At 56.6% G+C, this 25,800-nt stretch overlaps 1 protein-coding gene across 1 annotated transcript in view; it reads right to left on the bottom strand.

The window, feature by feature from the left end:
• Window positions 1–25,800, bottom strand: part of MYT1L (myelin transcription factor 1 like) — a 338,636-nt gene that overhangs the window by 301,399 nt on the left and 11,437 nt on the right. The window contains exon 2 of the mRNA XM_079110560.1: window positions 5,820–5,918. The gene's annotated coding sequence lies outside the window, so the exon portion shown is untranslated. The remainder of the gene's footprint in view (window positions 1–5,819; window positions 5,919–25,800) is intronic.

Raw genomic sequence — 25,800 nt, 5'->3', positions numbered from 1 at the left:
GCCTGGCCCGCCGAGGGGGCCTCCAGGACCCCAGCATCCCTGATCGCCCTGCTGCTCTGAGATGCCATCACGCCCTTGCCTGGGATCGTCCTCCGCAGTCACTTGGCCATCTGGCCACACTTGAGCCAGGGTCCGTTCCCTGCCTGGGACACTGGTTGTTCCCCAGGGCCATTGTCCCTTGGCACCTGCTCCCCTGCCTCTCCCTTCACCCCCAGAATCGTGTTGCCTGTGCCTTCTGCTGAGGGTCTTTGGGAGACCCGGGGGTCCACACACCCCACACCCACTGGCAGTCAGGTTTCCTTCTCAACAGGCTTCTTTACACAAAGGTCCATCGGTATCCAATGCCAGCAAGCCATGGAGAACGCAGGGCAGGTGCCTGCCGCCAACGCCCAGCTTATAGGGAGCACGGCTGGGCACGTGCGGGCAGGTCTGCCGTGAGCAGAGGGCCGGAGCATTCCCACTGACCCTGGAGCTGGGAGGACATCCAGGCAGCAGGTGCCCAGGGGAAGCCTCTCCTGCTTCTCCTATCAGACTCCCCGGCTTCTCAGGGTGTGGATCAGGCAGGCTTTTGAGTTTTCAGATAAGGCAGTTAATTAGCTGAGTCTTTTTATGACCGCAGAGATACTTTCACATACCAAGATGAGGCCGCAGAGGAGAGCTGGGAGACACCATCATCTGTGTGACACGCTTCTCTTGAATCTTCCTGCTTTTTTGCCCTCGTGCTGGGGTCTTGCACTGCAGGGCCAGGGCCTGCTAATGGAGGCACAGGGAAGGAGCATGGGAGGCCAAGGGAACACCAGCATCGCTCGCTGCAGACTGGCACGCCACTGGGTCCCTCTCCGCGCGAGAAAACGCAATTTCCTTTTCTAATTTTGCCCCTTTCTACCCACTCTTCCTATCCCTTCCTCTCTACCAGACCTCAAGCCCGTCTGACCCTCTGGGTAGTCCTGCGGGTGTCTGCCCCCATGAGCCTGCCACCCGAGCCCAGGCTTCAGGTGTGCATCCATCACTGGGTGGCAGCATCGGCCTCTACCTCCTCTACCTGGTCTGCTGGGCTCTGCCTAGTGCCCAGCTCCTCAGCCCACCTGCTGCACTGGTTCCTGCCAGGCGGTCACCAGAGACAGGCCTTGCAGAGACCAGCTCCACTGCAGAGTGTCTGGCCCCAGGGCTGTGCAGACCTCCATTGCTGGAGGGAGGGTGGGACCAGAGCCCCAGCTCTAGCAGCCCGAGTCTGACCTCCCCCTGGCGGGCAGGGAAGCACGCCCTGGGAATACAGGCGCTCAGGCCCCACTGGTTCCTCCTAGGACAGGCGCGAGCGAGGCCTGAACCCATGGTGGAGAGCACGCTGAGCCAGCTGCGATGTCTCCACAGGGCTCTGCTGTGAGGGGACAATCGAGGATCCACACAAGGGAGTGGAGAGCATGGCTGCAGGCCCCCCGCCCCCGAAAAACACAAGCAGAAAACATGGTTCTAGGACAGAGCCCACTGCCAAGTAACCTGTCCTGCTTTGAAGCTGAAAAACAACATAACCGCAGTAAAGTTCAAAAACTGATTTTTACAACAATTTTTAAAATACCTTTAGAAATCCACCCCATGTAACAAGTGGCACCAAAATCTTTAGCAAATTAATTCCAATTTGGCCCTTGATCTTGAAAGAAAGAAACAAACAAAAAAGCTCATTTCCCAATGGCTCTTCATATATAAAATTAAGGATTCTTTTCAATATAAAATTTGCCCACTGAAGACATTCCCAGGAGGAAAGGACCCCTCTGTGCACTGACCACGGGACCCAGCTGTGCCAGGCACAGCTCCTAATGTGCACACGCAGTATCACACTTGGTGTGGCAGGAGCTGCAGCTCTGGGCCCATAGCACCGCACCCCGTGGGGTGCAGAGGACCCTCATCCCCACTGCACAGAGGCGCCTGAGCCCTGAGGACCTCACGCTGTGTTCCCTGCAGAAGCCTGGTCTCCTCCAGCCGGCTCAGGACTGGGGGTGCTCTGGGGTTGCTGTCCCAGGACTCCTGAGTTAGTATGGAGAACTTGGAACAAAGGCAGATGGGGGGTGTAACATCCCCAAACCCATCTCCCTCCAACAGCGCCACCTGGCCAGGGCCATCATCCATCCACTTCAGTGTCCACTTCTGCAAGGAAATTCTACAAGTCCTGTAAGGTGCGTCTTTCAACTACAGCACCCTTTCTAAGCGGAGACAGGTGAGCCTGTTCACATTCCTAAAACTGACCATTCTCTAAAGTCCTGGACATTTCAGAGTTGACGCTTTACATTCTAGGGAGAAGTACAAGGTGTGCATTCACATTTTTGGGTGCGTTTGACACCTGTGTTTCATGTGAAGAGACAATGAGGATGACCCTGGAGCTCAAGGGGTAAATTGTCCCCTGGGGCGGAGCCAGGCAGACGCAGCAGCAGCTTCCAGGGCCAGAGGGCCCTCTGCCTGCCGTGACCCCCACCCCTGGTCCCTCACCCGCTCCGTCCAGGAGGGCTGCAAGCTCATTCTCCAGGCTTCCCATCCTCCCAGAGCCTGTCTCACTGGAACAAGGCAGCAGCGAGACTCCTTAGGGTCTTGGCTCGCGTGGCCCCGACTGGGCTCTGGCAGTGGAGGGAGTCTCTGGGAGGATGCTGTGTGCAGGGAGGACGCCGTGTGCAGCGGTCCGCACGACGAAGCTGACTTGGTTTCGTGGCTTGGGACTTCCTAGATGGGACAGGCTTTTGCTGGCCACCTTTCAGGGCCATCCTGCTGGGACCGCAGCTCAGTATGGAGAAGCCAGGCCTGAGGTGCCAGCTTGGGGCTGTGTTGGGCCACTGCTCTGGGGAGCAGGAGGAGGGAGTAAGCAGGATCAGCAAGGGGATGGAGAGAGGCTGCAGCTGCCCCAGGGCAAGGAGCAGGTGCCCTCACTCTCTTCTGAGGAGCGCCCAGCACAGGGCGTCTGTGCCCCGGACACCAGATTTACAACTTTCAGGGAATCGACAGGCGATCCCTGTGATCCCAGGCACACGGCTGGGATCTGGCGGACCTTGCTGGACTTCTGCACGTGACAGCGGCCTTCACCGGGTGTGGACGTTTGCCTCTAGCACCGCCTTGCACCTGAGACACTAGTGGGGGTGAGACCAGGAGTAGGGGCATCACTTACCACCGCCCAGGGCAGCGGAGGAGCCGGCCGCTCAGACTCGGGTCCCTCACCAGCTCTGGCCCTTCACAGGCGACCTCTGCCTTGCTGCCCCTGAAGTGGGGCGGCAGTGTCTCCCAGCTCACCTTTACCTGGTGGCACACAGTCCCCGCACACGGGTGCAGCACAGGACACCAGGAGGTGGCAGGAACCTCGCCACTGCCCACCATGTGAGAGGCACGCAGAGCTCTGGGCCCACGGCCAGCCCCACAGGCCCCGCCCGAGAGCCCCCCGGGTTCCATGGATGGAGCCGCGGGGGCGTTGCAGCCAGCACTGACTGGGTCAGCACATGGGAGACTCACCAAGGTCCCGGCCTCAGGCCTGGGTCCTTTTGCCAGTCACACAACACAGCAAGCCCATGTGTGTGGCCTCTCCTGATAAACCGCCAATCATGTGCACACTGGCTTTTGCTTTAAAAAGAAATCGTGGCCACCCATCCTCCTTTTGGTGGCGCGTGCCCCCACCAGCACACGCGTGTGGTCAGCTGACACCAGCATGTTGCTTTGTAGGAATCAGGCACTGTTAGGATGCAGTCCCCTTGGCTGGAGTGAACCATTAACTGTGTATTTAGGAAAACGAGATGACACCCACCAAGCATAGAAATACTCTCCTTTGAAAGGACATTAGCCACAGCACCCAGAATAGGCTGGAACTTTGGTCAGTAAAGCGTGTGCACTGACTCGACTCTGAGTCCCATGCCTCGCCAGAGGCTAACAGAACAGAGGCGCTCACTGCAGCGGGTGAGGGTTGACACCTTCCATGGAGGCCCATTCCTGGAAATGTCCAGCGAGGATGCAGAGCCAGCTGCCATGGACAGCCTTCTGCGTAGCCCACAAGTGTCCTGTGCTGTGCTCTGTGGTGGGCTGTGCTGAGCTGGTCTCAGCAGTGGACAGTGGAATTTGTGGGGTCAGGTGTGGTGAGTGATGACAGTCACCACATTAACCTGCTGGCTCTGAGAGGAATCATTAGGTGAATTTGTGTAGTGCTGTGCATAGTGTGCATCAGAGACAGCATGGACTGTCACTACCGAGCACTAGAGCGTGGGTCACCTCCTGCCGCGCACACATCCACCTGCCTCACACTCAGCTTTGCCCACGGCAGCCTAGAGCGCATTGACTGGACATGCAAAGGAGAGAAAGAAAGCTGGAGATTTCAAATCAGCCCTTAAGAACTCAGATTGTATGTTAAAAGTGCAGTTCACCATTAAACCCTGAGTCCACACTACGGGATAACTCATCCTCAAGTCAAGTCCACGGACGCTCTGCCAGCAGGTGGGCAACAGGCAGAATGGGAGCAGACATAAGAGGGAGGCTTTCCCAGAGCCCAGCCAGGACCAGCTCTGCAGCCAGTCGGTCCTCAGGAGCCACCGACAGCAGGGGAGCATCGGGCCAGAGGAAACAGGTTTTAAAGTCACTTTTGAACCTAAGTTTGGAAGGCAGATTGGCAGCCCCACGAAGCAGGCTTGGATGCATGCTTTCCTGTGCATCCACAAAACGGAGCACCTCACCCTGCGAACGCACGTGGCAGCAAGAAGGGCACCCGGGGGCAAGAGGCGCCTCTGGGTGTAGACCCCCGAGAAGCACGGGCGGCAGGGATCCACAGGGGCATCACAGCGCCAGTGCTGGGGCCCTCACCGCTCTACCTCCTATTATACCTATGTATTCTAATAACCCACTGTGCTCAACAGGCACGCCGACAGAGTTACTGAATGTCTACCCGGCAACCTGGTATTAACGCAGATGATACTGTTCTCAAGATAAGTTGTCGACATTGACCCCAAAGTAAGGGAGCCTGAAGACCCAGTGCCTTGAGCGGCGTGATCAGCTGACATTTGAAAGCCGATTGTGCAGGAAAGAGGGAACGTCAGTTCTTTCCTCAGTCTCGCTGGGAATTCATTCATCTCTGGTATGGGTGGCACTTCTCAGTTCTACCCGCCCATAATCGGAGCAGCCAGCAGAGGCGGGGGCAGCTGAGGGTCAGCCCCAGGAACCAGGGCAGACGGGGTCTGAGGCCCTCAGGCCCACCCTGCCTCCAGGAGATGGACTCAGCATGGTCAGGCCTCAGGATGGGCGTTCAGGAGACAGACAGCTGCCCAGTGCAGGCCTCCCTGGAGAAAGAAAACCCCAGGGCCAGAGCTAGCTTGGACTCCCGGCAAATTCTTGGAGATGAGGTTCCTTGGGTCTAAAGGGACTGCGACATCTTCATGAAGACAGAGAAGAGGGACGGCAGGACGAGGGGCACAGTCTACACCACAGCCGAAGGACAGAGTGGGAGGGCAGCCCCCAGAGGCCCGGGAGGACACAGGGTGTGGGGCGTGGCGCGAAACCCGTGAGAATGGCCTGCTTGACCTGGTTGTTTCAGAAATATCTGGACTGCACGCAACGGTCCCTTTGGTGTGAAGACACGAGGAAGTCACAGCTGATGTATGAATTTAACTTGCATATCTTATTACCAAACAATGACATAAAACTGAAGCATCTAAGCACCAGGAAGATTACGAAATAAAAGGCAGAGAATAACTTCCACTCATTCGCCTAATTTTAAACCGCCATCGCTGTGTCCAAGCCCTGCTTGCCATCAGAAAACGCTCCTTACACCCCTGTAAAGTCACGCCTTTGCTCCGGGATGAACCTACCGCACTCTGTGGTTCCTGGAACGCCGGGGTGCGCTGGGCCGATGTCTGGGCGTGGGCAGGGCACACCTGGTCCTCCCCTACAGCCTCCAGCGACCTTCCCTGCAGAGAGAGAAGAAACGGTTAGTGGGCCTCTTCCTACGGACGGGGTGGGAGCAAATGGCCCCCCACATCCCACGGCATTGGTTCAGAGGAGACTCCCCTGGCTCACCTACCACCCAGAACCTGCTTGTCAGAGAAGTACATTTAAGTACAGGCCTGTTCCTTAATTGTAAAAAGTAGAAATGAAAGCAGGTGCATGGACGTGGGTCTCTCTGCAAGGCCCACCCCCAGGGTGGTGGAGAGGAGCCTGGCGCCCAGGATGCAGCAGCTGGTTGGGGTACCCCAGCTGCCCCTGCATCCCAGCTGCTCAGCACCCGCAGGTTCAAACAAGCACCTCAAGGTCAGCTTGCCATCTCAGGCCCGTCAGGACTAAATCCTTAGCCGGAGCTACAGAGGACCCAGAATCTGGGAGCAAAGAGGCCCAGAGTGAGGAGTTTTGTGGTTCGCGTGGTAGACTGGGCTGCCGAAGGAGACGACGCTTCCTCAGGAATGTTAATTCACGTTTTCCAGCCACTAACCCTGTTCTTCCAAATTTAGCGGCTCTGTAGGAGGCAAAGCGGAATCCGAATTCCTCCAGGCTTCCAGCTTTGCGCAGGCTCCTTGGCCTTCTGGAGGGCTGCCCTTCCAGAGGTCCCTGGTCCTGCCAGAGGTCCCACTTGCCACTCTGAGGGTGCGATGGCACCAGGGTGATGGACCCTTGGCCATTCTCTCCTCGCTGCAGAGCTGCCGAGGTGGTCTCCAGCAGGGCACCGAGCAGGTGGCTTCTAAGCTCCCTCCCACGCTTGTCTGTCCTGGCCGCCGAGCTGGGTGTCACCGCGTGCGCACCCTTCCTGGTACTTCCAGGCTCCTCGGAGCTTAGCACGCTGGCACGTCCCCCGCTTCATTTCCCCTCCCCAGAAGAGTTCTCTTCTTCCTGTCTGAGAAGGAACTAATTTCTCTTCTTCACGACGATATGTGTTTGAATGTGATGACGGAAATTTCCCCGAAGGGTAAAAACTTGCGGTTCAGGTCATGTGGGATCGATACGACAAAAATGGAATTTTAACCCCCAAGAATCTTCATACTAAGATCAACAGAAACAAAAACAGGCCCCTCACAGAAGGAGCTGTGGTCCTTCTGCACTCCTGGCCACCGCAGGTGTCCTTGATCTGTGTCCTTGGTCGGGGCTGAGTCACACTCTGCGGCAGACTCAGGGTTCAATCCTTGGTGTTTCCTTCCTCTGCAGGTTGGTTTGATCTGTCTTCTCAGGCCCTCCAAAGCTTCAACCCTGGGCTTGTCAAGCTTGCAAGCAGAAACTTCAGCCTTCGTGAACACACAGAAGTGTTTTCCCTCACAGGTGGGGCGAAGGGCTCTTCCAGGGCAATGTCATTACAAAGCTGTAGAGGCCATTTCAGATCATTCAACAGTAACCGAAACAAGTGTGCATGCTTAGAAGAAGTAATGCAGACACCAAGTTTCTGAGGATTTATAATGAATGGGAAATAAGACAAAGAAGCCCTCAGGAAGTATTTGTGAGAATTGCTGGTCTTGGGGTCTCTAGACTTGAAAAGACTGGAAATCTGGTCTGCACCTGGGCCAGAGTTGCTCACCTGGGGGAATGATGGACTCAAGGGAAAACTGTTCCCTGTGCTGGCAGAGCAGGAGAGGTCATGCTCGGCCGAGGTGCTGCTAACAGGTCACCCTGCTCCTGTGCAGGATGGGCCCTCACGGCAGGGCCTGCAGGGCGTGGGCGCAGAGGTCCACAGAGGACAACTTGGTGTGTGAGAAGTGCGGTGCTCTCATACCTGCTCCAGGAAAGAGAGGTGGATGCAGAGTCAGGTCCAGGTGTGAAACAGGACATGCACACCCACATCTCACCCAGATGGCTGTCACTGTGATTGGGTTTCAGTCACATTGTTTGAGTTCTCAAAAATTATTCAGATAATCCCAGAGAAATCAGGACTTCTCATTTATCAGAGGACAGTGTTGGATTTTAAGTGTTGAAACACTGGGGACACCGGTGCCCATGTCAGGATCCTGCTGTGTACCCTTCCCTTGACCTTCACCAGCATCAGAACACAAGGCCCTGGACCAAGACCCACAGGGTGTCCAAAGGCAGGTGATTCAAGAACCACTAGCCAGCATGGGCCAGCCTCCCAATCTGTCTGAAAGCACAGTGCTCTATTGCTGAGGCTGGGAAATGAGAGAACTTCTCAAGCACAGGGTGACACTCTCATTTGTAAAGTGGGGACAGTGGAGTTGGTAGCCTTCAGGGCTCCTCTGGCCTCTGGAAGCAATCTGGCTCTCAGGAAGTCAGGGGACTCGGTTGCTAACATTTATACATTTCTAGTGAATGAACCACCTCCTATTGTCTTTTGAACAAATGAGACTAGATATTTCTACAGAGGTCTCATCACTGTTAAACAGACAGGAACTCTACCCTTCCTGGAAATGATAAGGGCAATGTGCCTGCAGGGTGAGCAAGCCAGGAGCTCCAGCTGAGACTCCTGGAGACTTCAGCAGAGCAGTGCCCGTGCTCTAGGCTGGACCGAGCAGCTCTCCATGGGGCAAGCATAGGGTTCTGGGCTATTCACTTGCTCCTGCAGAACCTGTCCAACAAAGGCCCCACTTTACCAGTAGACACACGGTTGGCTGACAGGCCAGAGTCCATCTCTGCAGCAAAGGAAGACCTACTGAAAATGACCAGGACAGAGACCAGCTACAAACAAACTCTGGACATGCATGTGGCACCTGGTCCTCAGCAGCAGGTGACGGGAGTGAGCACAGAGAAGCTGAGCTGCCCGCACGAGGTCACTCTCTGACAGTGAACGGGATTCAAAGTCCAACAACCGAACTTCTGATCATGTGCGACAAACCACCAAGCTCAACCCTCGATGCAACTAGAATTACTTAAAAAACAAGGCCATGGTCTGCCTAGTCTGAGCAAGACTCTTGGGAAGAATCAGCCCACATTCTTGCTCTCTGGATCGTCTGCAGCAGCGTCATCCAGCGCTGCCACCCTGACCACGGCTGGCTTGGAAGGGCAGTGCCCACACACGTACCCAGAGACAAAGGGTGGCAGATAAGAAGGACAACCATGCACCTCATGGACACTCCATGCTGACCCCGAGGGGACACTGCAATGTCTGGGTGAGATACATTATTAAAGTCAAGTCCCCCTCTTTCTGTCATCACTCTTAATATGTGCCGGAACACGTGCCACCACCCCGTGACTCTGCAGCTCTCCTGTGTTCTCAGCGAGCTGCATTCTGACTCACACAAATGAGCAGGTTGAAGCCACTCTTGCCGGACAACCGTAAGCCCATCTGGGTCAGCCTCAGGAACATCCGCTGGTGATCTTAAAGTTGGTGTCTGTTTGACTGGATGTCCGTCAGTAAGACAAGCCATTTCCTCTAAGATGACCACGCCATTGCTAAGATGACCATGCCGTTGCTGACTCTCTCTGCTCTTGTTAGAGGTCACAGGCCTTCTTGCTAATTTGCTTCCTGCAGGCTTCTGTGGCTCATGACAACAGAGGTAGGACAAGATCCCCTGGTCCCAGGGAGCCCACAGGGACACCTGGCCGACAGCAAGCTGAGGCTGAGACCTGGACAGACGGTCCCACCCAGGAAGGCAGAGCGGCCTGCCAGGCTGCCATACCCACTCACAGCCCACTTCCCTCCTGCAGGCCTGGGGCTCACCGGTCCACTTATCCTCCTCGTTTCTTCCTTCTTGTATGATTCCCCCTGTTTCAAATGTGGTGGTGTTTTAATGGTCTATACCCTTCACTTTTAACAACTGCTCTTTTTGCCACTTAGGGCGTTTGTGAAGGTGAGTTTCACAGGGGATGATTCTCACGAGTGTCCGTGAGAAGTCGGGCTTTGCGAAGTCCGGTACCCAAACACGGCACTGCTGGCAGCCGCGTCGGGAGGCTCCCGCCGGCCTGGGCACGGCTGGAATCCAGAGCTCTGTGCCATTGCCTGGGGTCCTGCTCAAGCCTGACCCTTGCTGGTGCTCTGGGTGATGTGGCCCTCACCACGGTGGCCATGTGACGGACACTGCCAGCTTCTGACAGCCAGGCCCTGTGCAGCCTTCCGGGCGCTGACCACGGCGGTGGCAGAGGGTCTCCGCTGCAGCCCCAGTTCACCGCCCACAGCGTGTGGGCAGGGCTCTCTGTAGCTCATGTGGGGCCGTAAACAGGCTGCGCCCCAGGCTCACGGCCTCGAGACCCCAGCAGGCTCAGGAAGGAGACGAGGGAGCACAGAAGGCGATCTGCTCCCTGGGTCAGATTTCAGACCCGGGTCCTAGTGGGAGTCCAGGCGTTTGTGTGCTGACAAACGGACCCTGGGAACCTAGCAGCATGAACCGAGTTGTGCATGAGTTCCAGAAGGTGGCCACCCAAGCAGAAGTGAGCACCGGCCAAGGGGCAGGCAGAGGAGTCTGGGTTTCTAGTGTGGCCTTGTGCTTAGACTGCTGAGCCAGCTCCACCTGAGCCTGGTGTGGCTCCCTCAACCAGGTGGTGCAAATAGCCACGTGATCCAGTCAGGGTGGAATGGAGCTGGGCAGGCCCGGAGCCGCAGCATGTGCTGCAGGCTGAATGCCTGACCTTGGTCTACTTGCAACTTTTTAAAGGTTTTCATGAAAGTCTGAGAGCCACTGGACTGCCTGACACATTTCCTGCCCAAAGAGGGGGTACTGGGTGCCTCAGGACACACAGGAAAGGGTGAGAACCAGTTGCAGAGATTCAGTACGCACAATACGAGGACTTAAATTTAGGGAAGCGCAAGGGGGATGTGCGGCAAAGGCACCACTGAAGAGAGGGAGCTGTTTGATCTCGGGGTCTCACAACTGTAAATACCAAGTGGGAGCTGTGAGGCCCAAGGACAAAGTTCCGGCCATCAAGCACCCTGCCCACACACTCTTCTGATGCACAGAGGCTTTCTCAGACCTGGATGCACCCTGCACAGGAAGACACCTGGGAGCTTCAAACTCACTGGCCCCACCTGCAGGGCTGGTTTAACTGGTCAGGGTGACGCCCAGACAACCCTCATGCACAGCCAGGGCTGAGAACCTGGCCCAGAGAAGTGCTTAAGACCCCAAAGCAGTGGAGACTGGAGCCAGTGCTCTACCAGTCCTGCTGCAAGAACCACACTGTCACCACCCCACACTGGCAAGAGGAGACCCCACGGCGGGACCCTCACTCGCTACCTGGATGTCGGGGAGCCTGGGGGCAGTCTGGCCCCAAAGCTGGGAGTTCTGCTGAAGGAAGGAGGCAGAGCTGGGGACGCAGCCGAGCAGTCTCAGCCAGAGCCATGGGAAGAGCGGAAGCAGAGTTACGTGCTGGGTTTTATCTTCAAAGCCTGGCTCAGCCCTTCTACCTCCTGACAGTGACACCTGTGATCTGTGATTTGAACCTGAATCCCTTTGTGACATGGGTGCTGGCCCGGGGCCCAGGACAGTGAGGCGTCTAAGCACATCATTTTACCTGAGGGGCCGACACCAGAAGTCTGTGCCCTGATTCTGGAGGACTGAACCCAGCGGGCGTCCTCTTCCTGCAGAGAGCTGGGGCTGGGGACCCTCGGGCTGAGAGCAGGAGTTGGCCCAGTGACCGCAGCAGCCTTGGCCCTGAAGAAGTGCCTCACACACAGGAAATGGAGAGGAGAGGCACCTGCTCTCCAGGGGAACCAGAGCCAGCCAGGCGAGGCAGGGCAGGCCCTTGTCTTGGGCCTGGAGTCCCGGTCTGTTGTCTGGGGGACTTTGGGCTGCGCTGTGCGCACTGTGGCTACATGCTAGCAGCAGAATCCAGGTGGACGGCCACCGCTGAGTGGGCGCCCTGACCGGCGACCTGTCGCCCTGGGCTCAGCTCCAGGCTGAGAGCCGGCACGCCCAGGTTTGCAGACCACCTGAACTCACGTGCAGTCATAATTTCCCCCAAAGCATAAATCTGGGGTTCTAAGAGTGCAGAGGAGGCGCTCAACACCTGGCGCCCGTCTCACTTTGTGGCTAAGCCTGGGCCCGCTGCCTTGCTCTCTGCTGCCCCCTCTTGGTGTGGAGTGGGAAGGCAGGGCCTGAGTCAAGTGGGCAAGGGGAGAGTGTGGCCAGGCAGGGAGGCTCTGCTGTCCCTAGACGGGAATCGGGGCAGATAGGGCTGTGGCTGGAGGCACAACCTCTCCTGAAGTTTAATCCGTGGGTGCTGCAGGCGGAGCCTGAGACCTCCAGATCTTATGTGAATACAAATCTGAAATCAGAGAAAAGTCCTTAGGAAACGCACAGCAGCCTTATCGGGAAATCTCCCCAGCTGGATCTCTTTGCCGTTCCCATTCTCTTGTTCCTGTGAGAACCACATGTCACCTTCGTATCGACGACCTGACACCAGGGAGAGGTGCTGCAGATCCAAGAGACGTGAGTGAGCAGGGTGAGGCGCAGATGGAGCACACCCGCCCCTGGAGCCAGGACGCTGCCTCAGGTGCACAGCAGGCCCGGGTCCTGGGCCCCTCCTGGCCCCACCCCCAACACGTGCTCAAGTTGCACCAAGAGCTAGCACAGATTTGCGATTTAAAACATCACACAGTAGTCCTGCATTTCAATATCGCGAAAACACCCGCTCTCACTGTGCCAGGTACACTGACAGGCTGTCCCCCGGGATGCTTCCCACTGTGGCCCTGACCGTACGCAGAGCAAGGACTTCTGCAGGAGGGGTCAGAGGACGAGGAACACAGGTGCTAGTGTCAGGTGAGGGGAGGAACCCAGGCTAGTCTTCACAAGAGCACCCCACTCACAGGGAATCCTGAGGCAGGAGCCAGAAAGCAGAGGTGCCAGTTCATGACTCAGGCACACCAGGCAGCAGAGGGTCAGGCTCCACAGCCCCTGCATCCTGGGTGAGGGCTGATGCCCTTGACCAGCAAAGCTGGACTCTGAGAGTCAAGGGCTGAGGGAGAACGAGATGGGACCACAGGAGGGTGCTATGGCGTGGACATGAGGTGCCCCCCAAAGCTCACGAGTGAGATGATGCAAGAAGGATCAGAGGAGAAATGGTCAGGTTGTGAGAGTCTTAACCTAACCAGTGAATTAACCCCAGATGGGATTAATGAGTGGTGATGGAGGCAGGTGGGGTGTGGCTGGAGGAGGTGGGAATCATGGCGTGGCTCTGGGTATATATTTGTATCTGTTGAGTGGAGTCTCTCTCTGCTTCCTGATGATGTGAGCTGCCTCCCTCCACCACCCTCTCCCGCCATGATGGTCAGCCTCACCTTGAGCCCTGAGGAATGGAGCCAGCCTCCTGTGGACTAAGGCCTCTGATACCACGAGCCCTCAAATCCACCTTTCCTCCTCTACAGTTGCTGGTTGGGTCATTGAGTCACAGCAGCGAAAAGCTGACTAAGACAGGGGAAGAGAAACAGCTGTGTGCACCGAGGGGCCTCATGCCCGTCCTCTCAGGAGGGGGAGGAGGACTTGGAGAGCTCCCCCAGAGCCCAGGTGTTCGCTGCGAGGACATGGCGGCCATTCAGAGGTGCGGGCCTACAGAGGGCGGAGGGAAGCTGCAGGGCACGCTGCCTCACAGGTCACAGTCCCATCTCCGTTGCTGGATATGCCGAGGGCTGCTCGCAGAGACCAGGCCAGCAGGCGAGGGTCAGGAGAGCCAAGCACCCAACACTCGAGGACTGAGCTTTAGACACGGGTCCCTCAGGTGTGACGGAGAGAAAGCACTGCCAGGGACAGGAGCAGACGCTGGCAGAGTTGAGACCAGCCGCGGCAGCTCTGGCTCCTGGGACTCAGGGTTCAAAAGGGAAGAAGCACAACAAAGACTCTAGGCGAGGGCCCCAGAAGCGGCTCCAGCTTCCCAGGTCTGGCTCTGAGAATCCCAAATGCTCTTGCCTTGGCAGACCTGAGCTCCAGCCTGTGTGGCAGCCCCAGCAGCCCTGGGGCCCTGGAGAGGCCCCACCTCCCAGGGGACAGCCTCCTCGAGCAGGCAGTGAGGCCAACACACAGATGCACAGAGAGGCAGAGCGCCGGGTGAGCTGCACCCAGTAGGCACCATTCACTTTGGGTGTAAAACCCATGAGTTAGTGTGAGACCTCAGCCAGTGGGGAGACTGGAACATGCCCAGAGACAAGCACAGCTAGTTGCAGGTGGTGGTGGTTTGGTCACCCACTATGCTTAGAAAGCAGGGAACACAGTGACAGCCCCGTTGTCCTCTCTGCACATTTTAGACACATATGGATTTAGAAAGAATGGGGAAAGAGAATTGGAAAGCGCCGAACGGAAGGAATTTTGACTTGAGCTCAGCAAACTATGGTCCAAAAGTCTACGTGAATGCCCCTCCCTCGCAGGGCCCATCTGAGGGTAGCGGGCTGGCCACGCCCAGCTGAGACCGGAGCCAGCGAAGGGACTGAATATCCATTCAATACGAAGGTGGAAGGAGAGGGAGGGAGACAGATGCCTTTGAAACAGGCACCATCTCCATTTTACAAATAAGACGAGCATTGATTTGAACTTGCTTCCTTTGTGTCTGCTTTTGCTGCTGGGCCAGGGCAGGACATCACAGGCTCCTCGGAATAAACCTGAATCTGTTTCCACTCATGCAGCCCCCATGCTCACTTCTCCAACTACCTGCTTCAGGAGACGCACTTCAGGGATGTGGTGAAGCTCTTGGTGTGCACGGCTCTGTGGGTACCGAAGGACCCCTCACTGTACTTGTTATGCCGGGCTCTGGTCCTGGTCCTCCTGAGCTAAGCTCCCAGGTGGGGGAGCCCTTGGTGCAGGAGCACCAGGTCACCAGGTGCAGCTGCCAGTGTCCTGCCAGGAGCCATCTGCTGGTGACCAAGGGCGTGCACCCACAGGCTGCCTTGGCAGGTGAAGATTGCTGGGAAGTTTCAGGGAGGTCCCCTGCACTCGGGAGCTGCTGGACGACGTGCCGTCCCTGCCACAGCTCTCTCCATCAGAGCTTCGTGACGTGGGGGCCGAGGTCTTTGGAGCGGGCACATGAGCTCGGGAGGAAGGAAGTCGGGCAGGGCAGGAGCAGAGCGCTGGGAGGGAGCGGGAGGGCATCGGGGCAGGAGGCGTGACTCCTTGGAGCCAGCGAGCGGCACACCCTGAGCAGGAGGCAGCTCTGCTGCCTGCCACCGCTCGGTAAGTGATGTGCAGCAAGACCACAAACGCCAGATGGCATCTTCCGCCATCAGCTCTCGCAAGAGGATTATCCTGAGCACAGTGCATTATGGGGAGGGAGATCAACCACAAGGGGATGCAGAGATTGAGAGACAGAGGAGAGGACAGAGAGAAGAAGAGAGACTCAGAGAGAGACAGACAGCAGAGATTGAGAGAGGAGAGGGCAGAGAAGAGGAGAGAGACAGAAAGCAGGTTGAGAGAGGAGAGGGCAGAGAGAAAAAGAGAGAAAGGAGAGAAGAGAGAGGAGGGTAGAAAGGCAAAGAGAAAGACATTGTTCTCAGAGTTGCTTTATTTCTAAAGGGTGGCAGCCCAGTGGCATAGAAGGAAGAGATTCAGGAGCAGAGTTACATTTTTAACATGTGCCAGGATAAATATAGAAAATTTTATTCTATCTTTCCAGAAGGAGCCATGAGCAAGCCAGAATCAGTCGAAAGGAGCCCTGGGTGGTCGGGGGCTTAGCCGGGCAGCCACCTGGAGCACAGGTGACAGCTGCCCTCCCCCAGGCACCGCTAGCTGACAAGCAGCGCCCTGAGGGACAGATGGGCGAGGCAGTATCCAGGAGAAGACCAGTCCTGACGAAGGAGGCCGTCCTGCTCGTGGCCCGTTCACGTTTCCTTAGACTTTTTTATTTGTTCTAGTCAGCTGTACGTGACCGTAGGAGGCGTCCATGCATTTTGATAGATCACACATAAATGGGTACGATTTCTCATCTTTCTGACTACATATTATAGGATCACCTTGGTCATGCAGATGTGTTTTTTTTTAATTTTAAGGAAAGAAATATGACTCAAGGCAACATCTGTATCCATTTTCAGAATTTTTCGCTCCTTTTTTTTTTGGGACCCAGGTAGAATCCAGGGCAGGGATGAACCACTGAGCCACATTCCCAGCCCTTCTTACTTTTTGAGACAGGGTCTTGCTAAGTTGCTCAGGCTAGCCTTAAAGTTGTGATCCTCCTGTCTCAGCCTCCTGAACCACTGGGATTACAGGCAAGTGCCACCCCCACCCAGCTAGAATATTTTTTTCTCTTGATCAAGAAATTTTTAAAACTTTTAAAAGATTAGCAATTATCACTAATTATTATCGTGATGCTCTTCTGTGCATGGATGACACATTATTTTTTTCAGCAAAATAGACATTTTATTTTTTCTAGAAACCCTGTCTAGCTCATGTTGTCAACTCCAGGAGAAAATGGAGGGGAGAAGGAGAGAAAGTAGCCTGCGGCTGTGGAGTGGAGACAGGGCCAGGACGGAGGAGACAGGCTGCAGGTGCTGCCTCTCTCTGGGGCCCGGAGTGCAGGCCCTCCTGGAGGGCAGTGCGTTGCTGGCCTCTCCGAGGACGCTGTACCCTCAGAGTTGTCAGGGACCAGCTCTGCCTCGTCACGGGCAGGCCGGCAGGGCCAGGGCGACTTCAGGCCTGCAGTGCATGCTGGGCTTTGGACGGCCAGCATCTCCAGCTGCAGGATCCGCCTGAGGCCAAGCAAACAGTCTGGGGCAGTGTCAGCAGCAGGAGCTCAGGAGCTCCCTTCAGGCTTGTTCCCCTTGAATTCAGTCACTTAGGGACAACTGGAGCCCCCTGCAGCGTCCAACCTCAAGGGAAGGTCAGGTCTAGTACCCTGCCCAGTGGCCCCAACTTGCACCAGCCAGGTGTGAGATGCACAGCGCCTGAGCCCTGCTCGCTGGCCCCTGGCCCTCCGTGTCAGCCTGTGCAGCAGCCACCAACGCCTGTGGCCCGGATGGCTCGGCTCCGTGCCACTCTCGACGCCTCGGCCACCAGGAGCATCTGGAGGTTGTGCTTACACACGCCTGGCTGTGTGCAGCAGCTGGGCCTGGCCTGGGTCGGGACCCTGGAGGGTGACAAAGGTGCCAGCGGGACCCTCCCAGGCAGGCCGAGGTGGGGCACCAGCCAAGGGCAGCGTTCTCCGCCCAGGGGGCCTTCTGCCACCTTCCAGCCACCCCCATACTCACCCTCCCACCCCTCTCCCAGGAGGTTCACAATGCCCAGCCTCCGTCACTCAGGCCTCCCTCCTCTTCCTCCACCTGCACGCTGTGGGCTCCACTCAGATGCTCCATGGCCTCAGCTCCAGAAGGTTCCAGACTGCTCAAGGAAGAGCCAAGGTGTTTCGTAGACAGCATGGCTCCGGCCTCCTGCTCCTGCTGCCCAGGAGGACGGAGGGCTGGGAACGCACGGGGGGGGGGGGGGTGGCGTGTCTTGTGGAGCTGTGTGAGGGAGGACAGGGAGCCTTGAAGTTTGGCAACAGGAAGCCTCTCTGCTCTCTCCCTCGTCGCCTGGCATACTTGGCTCTTTCTCCCGTTCACCGCAATCCCAAGGTCCCCACCGCCGGAAGTTACACAGAGGCCCTGGGAGAGACCCCTCTGGGTGCCTGGGCCAGCTGGCAGGAGGCTGGAAGCCAGCAGATCTCCTAGCACGCTGGTCCCCCTCCACCAACACCACGCGTGTGGTCTCTGGCGAGGTTCAGCTTTTGGTTTGTGGCTGAAATAAAAACAGGATCACTTGATTTCCAGCGCGCTGCACATACACTATCTCGGGACCCGAGGGGCAAGAGCCTTGGGTCTTCTGGAGACTTCAGAGCCCACGCCCAAGGTCTTGCCCCTCCACATGGTGAAAGAGGAGCACAGAACAGGGGACCAGGGTGACACCAGCGGGGGCACCAGAGGAGCTGGTGTGGACGTGTCCTGCGTGGTTGGCCAGGCACCTCGTCATGAAGAGGTGGGTTTCGATGTGAAGACCGTCCTCACAGTGAGGCTCCAGCTGCCTTCCAGAGGACTCCATGACACGTGAACCCTTATGGACCTTCATTCCAGGAAGAGCCTCTTCTACAAAAGAGGAGCCAAAGCCCCTAGAGTGACAGGGGTCGCTGGATTCCGCCATCGGCCCTGAACACCCGGCCCTCCCTGCACGGGCCGGGCGATCCCGGGGAAGCGGGACATCTCTGAAGCGCCACGTGACGGGCGCTCTGAAACCACCTCCCGGGGACTCACAGAGTCAGCAGGGCTTCTTGTCACCAGCTGCCAGGGCTGGCCACCAGGGCACCCTGTGCCCCGTGCCATCGGCAGCTACCTCGCACGTCCTCAGCATCTGGTCAATGAACAGGGACAAGGCTGGTTCAGGAGGCCAGAGTCACTGGTTTCCCCCTGAGGACGAGGCTCCCAGTCTTCCTGGAGCAGGGCAGCCACTGCCCGGTGACAGTCATCGACTGCCTGGCCTCAGACTTGTCACCCTCCCTGCAAAGCGCACTGGGACCATGGCAGACAGCAGGCCCTACGCGGGCAGCAGGAGGGCTCCGTGGACGCCTCTGGGCCTGGATAGAGCTGGTGCGGATGAGACCTGTGCGTGCGACTTGGAGCCTGAGCGGCCACCAGCCTCAGGACAGGGAGTCTGCGCCTGGGTGGGGTAGGCCGTGCCCTGGGTCCTCTTTGGAAAGGGAGGCTGTGTTGGGTGGACTCTGTGCAGGGAAAGCCTGCGCCTCTGCTTCTCAGCGCTTAGTAGGCAAACGGCACAGCACTGCTTCTTCCTTTCAAGTGAGACATGACTCTCAGTGGAACTGGAACCTCAGACGCCCAGTTGCTGATCTTCCCTTCCGAGCACTAGTGGCGGCTGCCACACAGCTGTGCTGTGGTCCCTCCGGGGCTATTCCCTCAGTCCTTCCACGCCGCCACCGTCTTTGCCTGTCGGATAGCTAAGCTAAGTTTTGGCACTAGGTGGTTTTCCACCAGCTTGCTGATGTGCGGACTCCTTTTAATCAACTTGAGCGAAGGGGAAATCGATGCTGTTTGGAATGTGGTGACACTGGAGGGATTCGGGCTGTTTAACCTGGCTGCAGTCGGCTATCGATAGGAGAGGAAACCCTGGGGCGGGCAGCACGGCTTCAGGCCAGGGGTCAGCACTAGGTAAGATCAAACATCCTCAGACATCCAAAAGGGTCTTATGGAGATGCTTCTTTGTGTGAAACAAGTACCTACAAGTCATAGAAAGGAAAAGTGGAGAGTTCCCACCCAAAGCTGTTCAAATGAAGATTTGAGCTTCATTTGTTCAAATGAAGATTCGCCTGCGAGGCCTGGCCACGGCCCTGCGAGCAGGAGCTCACTTCCCCGCCTTGAGTTCCTTCCCGAGTAACCCGGGCAGTCCTGATCGCCTTGCTTCAGGAGGAGCTCCTGGCCAGTGCGGTTTGCTGTTTCAGTAGCCAGCTGCCTGGAGGTGTGGGCAGTTCAGAAGGGTCCGTGAACTGAGGCTGCCCAAGTCCAGCAAGACATGAGCATTGCAAGTCTTCTTTCTCAGCCTCCATGGCCCGCGGGAAATGTCCTCCAGGCATTTGCACAGCATGTTCTCCCAGTGTCCACCCCACACCCCACACAAAGCACATCTTCTCAAAGGATAACCAAGTGCCGGCTTTCCCAGCCAGGAGCTCTGCACACTCTGAGCTATGTCCTGTGGGTGGTGTGGGGCCTCCGGTCTGGCCTTGATTCCAAGGAGGCACAGCCAAGCCCTGCAGGCTGCCCCCACTTCCCCTTCTCCAGCAGCCAGCACCTTTGGGTCTTGTACCCTGGCTCTCTCTGGGCTTCCAGACCCGACTGCTCTTCTTTTGCTCTCCCAGACGGGCAGCTGCCTGCGGGAGACCTAGCTGCGCCCCGGCCCCTGCACTCCTGTCAGGTGGCCTGCAGGTACCTCCTGTGTTCCAGGCCCTTCTTCTCACCTGTGGGTCCCTCTCTCTTTGGTCTCCTGCTCTTCCTGGACTCTGCCTGTCTTCTTTTCACCATGCGCCTTCACTGCGAAGACTCCTCTTGATCTCTTGGTTGCCCAGGTTGCATGTGCAGGTGGACAAGTCAATTCCCATCACTTTATAAGCAAGTCTTCAATGTGTATTTTGAGTCCTACTCTGTGTGGGTCCTGCTTTTAGCACGTGGATTTGACAGAGAGGAAAGAGATGAGATTGGAAGGGCTGGTAAGAGTAGCCATTGTGAAGGTTTCCTTAACCAGAGGTGTGCTGTGGAAATGCAGAGACCTGCTGCCAGGTGCAGCATCAAGTCTGTGTGTGCCCGAATGTGCCCGAGCATGTGAGTACGCGTGAGGAGTGCACGGGTCAGACCCATTGATACGGCCCTGGAGAAACACGCCTCGGGCCACTGTGGAGGAGACAGGGCTCAGAGGGGCATCTCTTCCTGCCCCCAAATTTATGTCCTTCACAGGCAAACACTACCAGCCTCAATCATCTCCACATGGACACAGCACACCTCACCAACATGGAAGAAGGTGCACAGAGGGAAGCTGCCCAATCTGTCGCTCCCGTCACAGATCTAAGACCTGGTGAATACTGAAGTCGAAACTCCTTCTGAACTAGGTTCTCAGACTCCAGGCTAAAATGTTAGGTGAAGAAACGAGGAGTGAGCTGACCTATCCGTCGTCACGTGTCACCTAAACATGCAGAATATTCTGGATCAGTTGATGAAAACCGCAGCGGCCCTGTCAGCGTGCTCCTTCCTGTAAGTCTGCATCCGTACGCGGAGAGCTTCAGAAGCGGGGACCACTTTCCTGAGAAATGGCGGGAGGAGGGGCTGCCAGACTTCTATTTTTGCCAGACTTCAAGACAAACTTGACTGAGATGTCAAATCGCAATGACTGTGCCTGCCACTAAATATGCTGATATATGCACCTCCCGGTGGCTGATGTATGCTTACAATGAACAATGAGCTCTTTCCGTCCCTAGAAAGATAGACAGCTCTGTGTGCTCAGAAGGCTGGGATTGAACAAAAAGTGGAGGCCTGATCAAACACTTGGAACTCTTAAGGAATGTAAATGGGCCCTTTGTCTCTTCTAAAACTTTGCTAAAACCAAAATTACTAGATCATAGACAAGGAAGAAGCCCACGACTGATGCGTGAGCAGGTCCTTGAGAGGGGCCAGCAGGCTGCTCGTGAAGGACCTGCCACCACAACCAGCACTGCACCCCGCTGGCAAGACCAGGTTTGGTCTTCACTCAGCCAGGGAGTGTCTGCTTGCACTTACTCACCATCCACGATTCGCCAAGGATCAGGCAATCCGCATCCACCCCAAACTCCAAGTACAATGGGACAAAAGACTAACAGAAACCATTATCACCATGCAGAGCCTCCTTCAGCCTCCACCTGACCTCCACAGGGTGGAGTTTGAGAAGCCTCCTTCATCCTCCACCTGACCTCCACAGGGTGGGGTTTGAGAAGCCTCCTTCATCCTCCACCTGACCTCCACAGGGTGGGGTTTGAGAAGCCTCCTTCATCCTCCACCTGACCTCCACAGGGTGGAGTTTGAGAAGCCTCCTTCATCCTCCACCTGACCTCCACAGGGTGGGGTTTGAGAAGTCTTCATCCTCCTCCTGACCTCCACAGGGTGGGGTTTGAGAAGCCTCCTTCATCCTCCACCTGACCTCTACAGGATGGAGTTTGAGAAGCCTCCTTCATCCTCCACCTGACCTCCACAGGGTGGGGTTTGAGAAGCCTCCTTCATCCTCCACCTGACCTCCACAGGGTGGGGTTTGAGAAGCCTCCTTCATCCTCCACCTGACCTCCACAGGGTGGGGTTTGAGAGATCTCCTTCATCCTCCACCTGACCTCCACAAGGTAGAGTTTGAGAAGCCTCCATCCTCCACCTGACCTCCACAGGGTGGGGTTTGAGAGATCTCCTTCATTCTCCACCTGACCTCCACAGGGTAGAGTTTGAGAAGCCTCCATCCTCCACCTGACCTCCACAGGGTGGGGTCTGAGGAAACTTCTTCATGCTTCACAAGCATTATCTTGTTCTATCCTGGCCACGACCTTGATCAGCAGGATTCCTCACACTATACTCAGTTTTGTAGGTAGAGGCACCTTGTCAGATTCTGGGGGACTTGTTGCAAAGCTGATGAGGTGGAAGAGGACAGTCATGGGCAGCTTGTTGTCCAGTACTGCTGGACAAGCCCCTCTTCTCCACGGGCCACCTGTGCTTCTTCCTCACTGAACCATGTCCCCCTCTTCCTTCCGCTCAGAGCACTTGCACTGTGGCTAGTGAGGCGGGTCAGCACGTTCCTACCTGCTGGTGCCTGTTTACAAAGAGTGATATCCTCAAATCCCAGAAACCCAACTCTGCTGCTTGAGACAGGAATGTCTTTCTTCTCTGAGCCAGCTTGGGCCAGGTGAGGACCAGTGCCCTGCTGCATGCCACCTGAAGGAATATGCAGTCAGCAGAAGGGATTCCACGTGAGGACAGCCCCTGATGGCACTGCTGAAGGGCATTTGCATTCTTGGGACCACAGGCTCCCACAAGCCATTTGCCCAGGTGAGGCCAAGATGGGGCTTTTACCCTAATCAACCAAATGCAGCAGCAAACCAGACCCAGCCCATCTGAGGAGGCCACAGCAAGTGGCTGTGTGAGTAGCAGAAACCACTGCCCACGACACTGATCCTTGCTGCCCTACCTCCCAGAGCTCAGCGCCCAGCTGGGAGCAGGAATCAGCAACCCCAGGTTTTCTCATTAGAACATCTTGTTTCAGGACAAATATTTGAATTGGGATTTTGGAGAAGTAAAATTTGACAACGAACAATGGCACCAAAAGATGAGCTGAGGTGCTACCCCATACTGGACTTCCCAAAACATGGACCTTCTGAGCTAGAATCCCAGAGAGCCTAGTAATGAGACAAGCAAGCCGGGGCACCTGGTGTGCAGGGCTGGAGGAGGCCTGCAGTGGAAGCTGCTACTTGGAGTCATCTGCGTGTTCCAGGGTAGCCAGTGAACACCTGCAGGAGCGGGTAGCCCAAAAGTCAGGCCTCCAGGAAGTCCGTGAGTGAGGGGCAGCCAAGACCAGCACAGAACTCCAGAGTATGGCTGCCCAAGGGATGGGAGCCACGTTCTGGGGCAGAACAGGAGAGCCCAGCCTTGGGAAGAGGTGGGTGTGTGCTTCTCCCCGAGCGACGACCTGGCCAAGCCTTCTGCACTGTGGGTCCCTCATCTTCTTCCCTTTATGTAATGATAAGATCTAGGATACTTTTCTTTTCCCATCCTTCAGTTTTTCTCAGTTCACCCCCAATGATAAAATTTTGGGAATAGGTAGTCCTCTGTGTCTGTCACAGGGAATCCCAGAGGCCTGGAGACAGCCCGTCAGTGCACAGAGGAATGACCGCGGCTGTGTCCTGATAGAGCTCTCTGTAAGAACGATGAGTGGACAGGGCGTAGAGTACAGGTCATCTCATGCCACCCCCTGGCCACCAACCCACTGCACCTAAACTATCTTAACTGGGAAACTGGGACGAACAGCTACCGAGCTTGCAGGCATGAGGTCTGGAAGACATGCCACCCTCTGAGAATGCACACCTCTACTGCACAGTCACTGGGCACCTCTGGATGCTGAGGCCAGATGTAGCTCATCTGAATGGAGATGAAAATTCAGAGGAAAACCTGGGCTTGGAGTTGGAGATTTTGTAGGGAAATATCTCATTGTTAATTGTCCTATGCTGGTGATACATTGTTAATTGTCCTATGCTGGTGATACATTGTTAATTGTCCTATGCTGGTGATACATTGTTAATTGTCCTATGCTGGTGATACATTGACGTAGTATATTTGCTATGTTGGAATAAATAAAGTTATTATTAAAATCTCTTTGGAAGTCTATTCCATGGCATATGGCACTTGGGTCTGCCTTGGGATGAGGTGCAGTTGGCTGTGGAGTGTCTGTCACCAACCTCTGCATGGCCTGCAGGATGCTCTGCAATTGCTGATAGCTGGCCAGCAAGTGCAGGGGACCAGCAGCTCCAGGGATGTCTCAGGTGGATGTGTCAATGTTCCACAGGCTCCACACTATACAACTACGTTGGTTTTATTTCCTCCTACACTTGATAGCTAAAACGTATCTCTTGAACCAACTTTTGGTTTCAAGCACACAAAATGAAATTTAATATCTAAGTATCATCCTTAAGTAAGTTTAATCCAGCTTAGTGTACTATCTAAAGTACTAAAGAAACTGATGTCTGACTTTAAAAGTCATCACAGAAGAGGAGTCTTCCTCATTGCTCAGAAGCGGGTGCTTCAGGGAGACCTTCTGCTCTTAGGGTCACCTTGGCAGCTGCCCGTGGCTGCCTGTTTCTGGATGGTGGCTTCTCTGGGAGCCAGTGCAAGTCCCACGCTTAACCTCCAAGGCCTTCTTCCTTTCTGAATCGGGAAGGCACCATGAGCCCGGAGCAGGAGAGGGTCAGCTTGCCCCTGCCTGACCCTGCTGCGCCTCCTGGGTCCCAGGTCCCAGCCTGCTCTCCAGACGCGTGGGGCCCCCCCTCCAGTGTTCCCATGGTGCCTCCGCTCCTGCCTCCCTTCAGCCGCCTAAGCCCAGGGGCAGCCCAGCCCTGCAGGGCTCTCCTGCTTCTCAGGGGCCGGCCAGGTGGGGCCGGTGTGGTGGAAGGTGCTGGGAGGCAATGCAGGCCTCTCACCAGGAGAGCAGGTGCAGAGGCTGCTGCCGGAGCTGGGGCCACCGACCCAGGAGTCCCAGAGGCAGAGTCGATTCCCCAGCACATCTCAAGTGACAAGTGATCCAAAGCAGGGGTTACAGGCGAGGTGACGGCTCCCCGCTGTCACGAACACCCACTTCTACGTCACGGCACACGGGGAGCACAGACCAGGACAAGGCGGCCACCACCCTTGGGGAAGCAGCTCTTCGCTGAGCCAGGACAGCGGGGAAGCAGGGGCTGGAGGTGTGGCCGAGGCCACGCCTGGTCCCCTCACGGCAGGGACACAGCGCTGTGACCCCACCTGCCTCCTGCACCCTCCTCACTCAGGACAGGGCACAGCCCAAGCGCGGGCTCCCGCGACTCCTGGGGAAGCAGCTGCAATGGGGGCAGACCGTCACAGGGACCGGGAGGGGTGCCTGCGGACACTGGGGACAGGTCTGGGCCCGTCTGAAGGGGCGGCGAGGGCCCTGGAGAAGAGGCTCTGGAGCCGGTGCTCCAGGAGGAGGGTGGGGGTCTGTGTCTCTCCCGACCCGCTGAGGAAGCAGATGCAGGCAGTCGGGTCTCTGCAGACAGCGCGGGGCACGGGGCCCATTTCTGTGGGAAGCAGGAGGGCCCTGGTGCTCGGGCAGAGGTGCCAAGGTGGCACAAGGACCTCTGCGTGTGTGCGCGGGGGCACCCACAGCTCTGGTGGCAGTCCCAGAGAGACAGGGCAGTCTGCTCTCAAGTGGCAGTAGAAGGGACGGAGCAGTTGGGAGAGCTATTTTAGAGACAGAATTGGCAGGAAGTAGCCACTGATTGGCTGCCAGATTAATTATCCCGAAGAATAGCTCCGGCCTTGTCATTCAACCACACAAAAACCCTCAGCAATTTCCCATTATCCAGAGAACAAAGTCACAATCTCATCACCAGGGACTGTGGTGGGCGTGGGGCTGCTGCCCTGCGACCCACCCTTCCGTATTTCAGGCTGGTTCTGCCCTCGTCCTGTAAGGCCCTGCTCCCCCTTCTAGAAAGTTCTCCCCATTGCCCCTAGAAAAGGCAGTGCAGCAGGTCCTGGCCTGTCGCCCCTCCCTGACTGTCTGCAGGTCCTCCCGTCCTGCCAGGCATCAGGAGCACCACCCTCAGTGTCAGCACCCAGCCTCCTGCACAGGGGTCTCCCACTCCTGTGAGGAAGCCATAAGTCCCCAAGTTGTCACTGTCGGTCATACGTGCATCTCCACTCCCCATAGATACCTGAGCTCTCTTAGCCCAGGGGTAGCTCTGCTGGCGACT

Source organism: Sciurus vulgaris, assembly GCF_902686455.1.
Source record: "Sciurus vulgaris genome assembly, chromosome: 14".
NCBI classification, from domain to species: domain Eukaryota; kingdom Metazoa; phylum Chordata; class Mammalia; order Rodentia; family Sciuridae; genus Sciurus; species Sciurus vulgaris.
The sequence above is the reverse complement of the archived record's forward strand: the minus strand, read 5'-3'. Positions and strand labels throughout refer to the sequence as shown.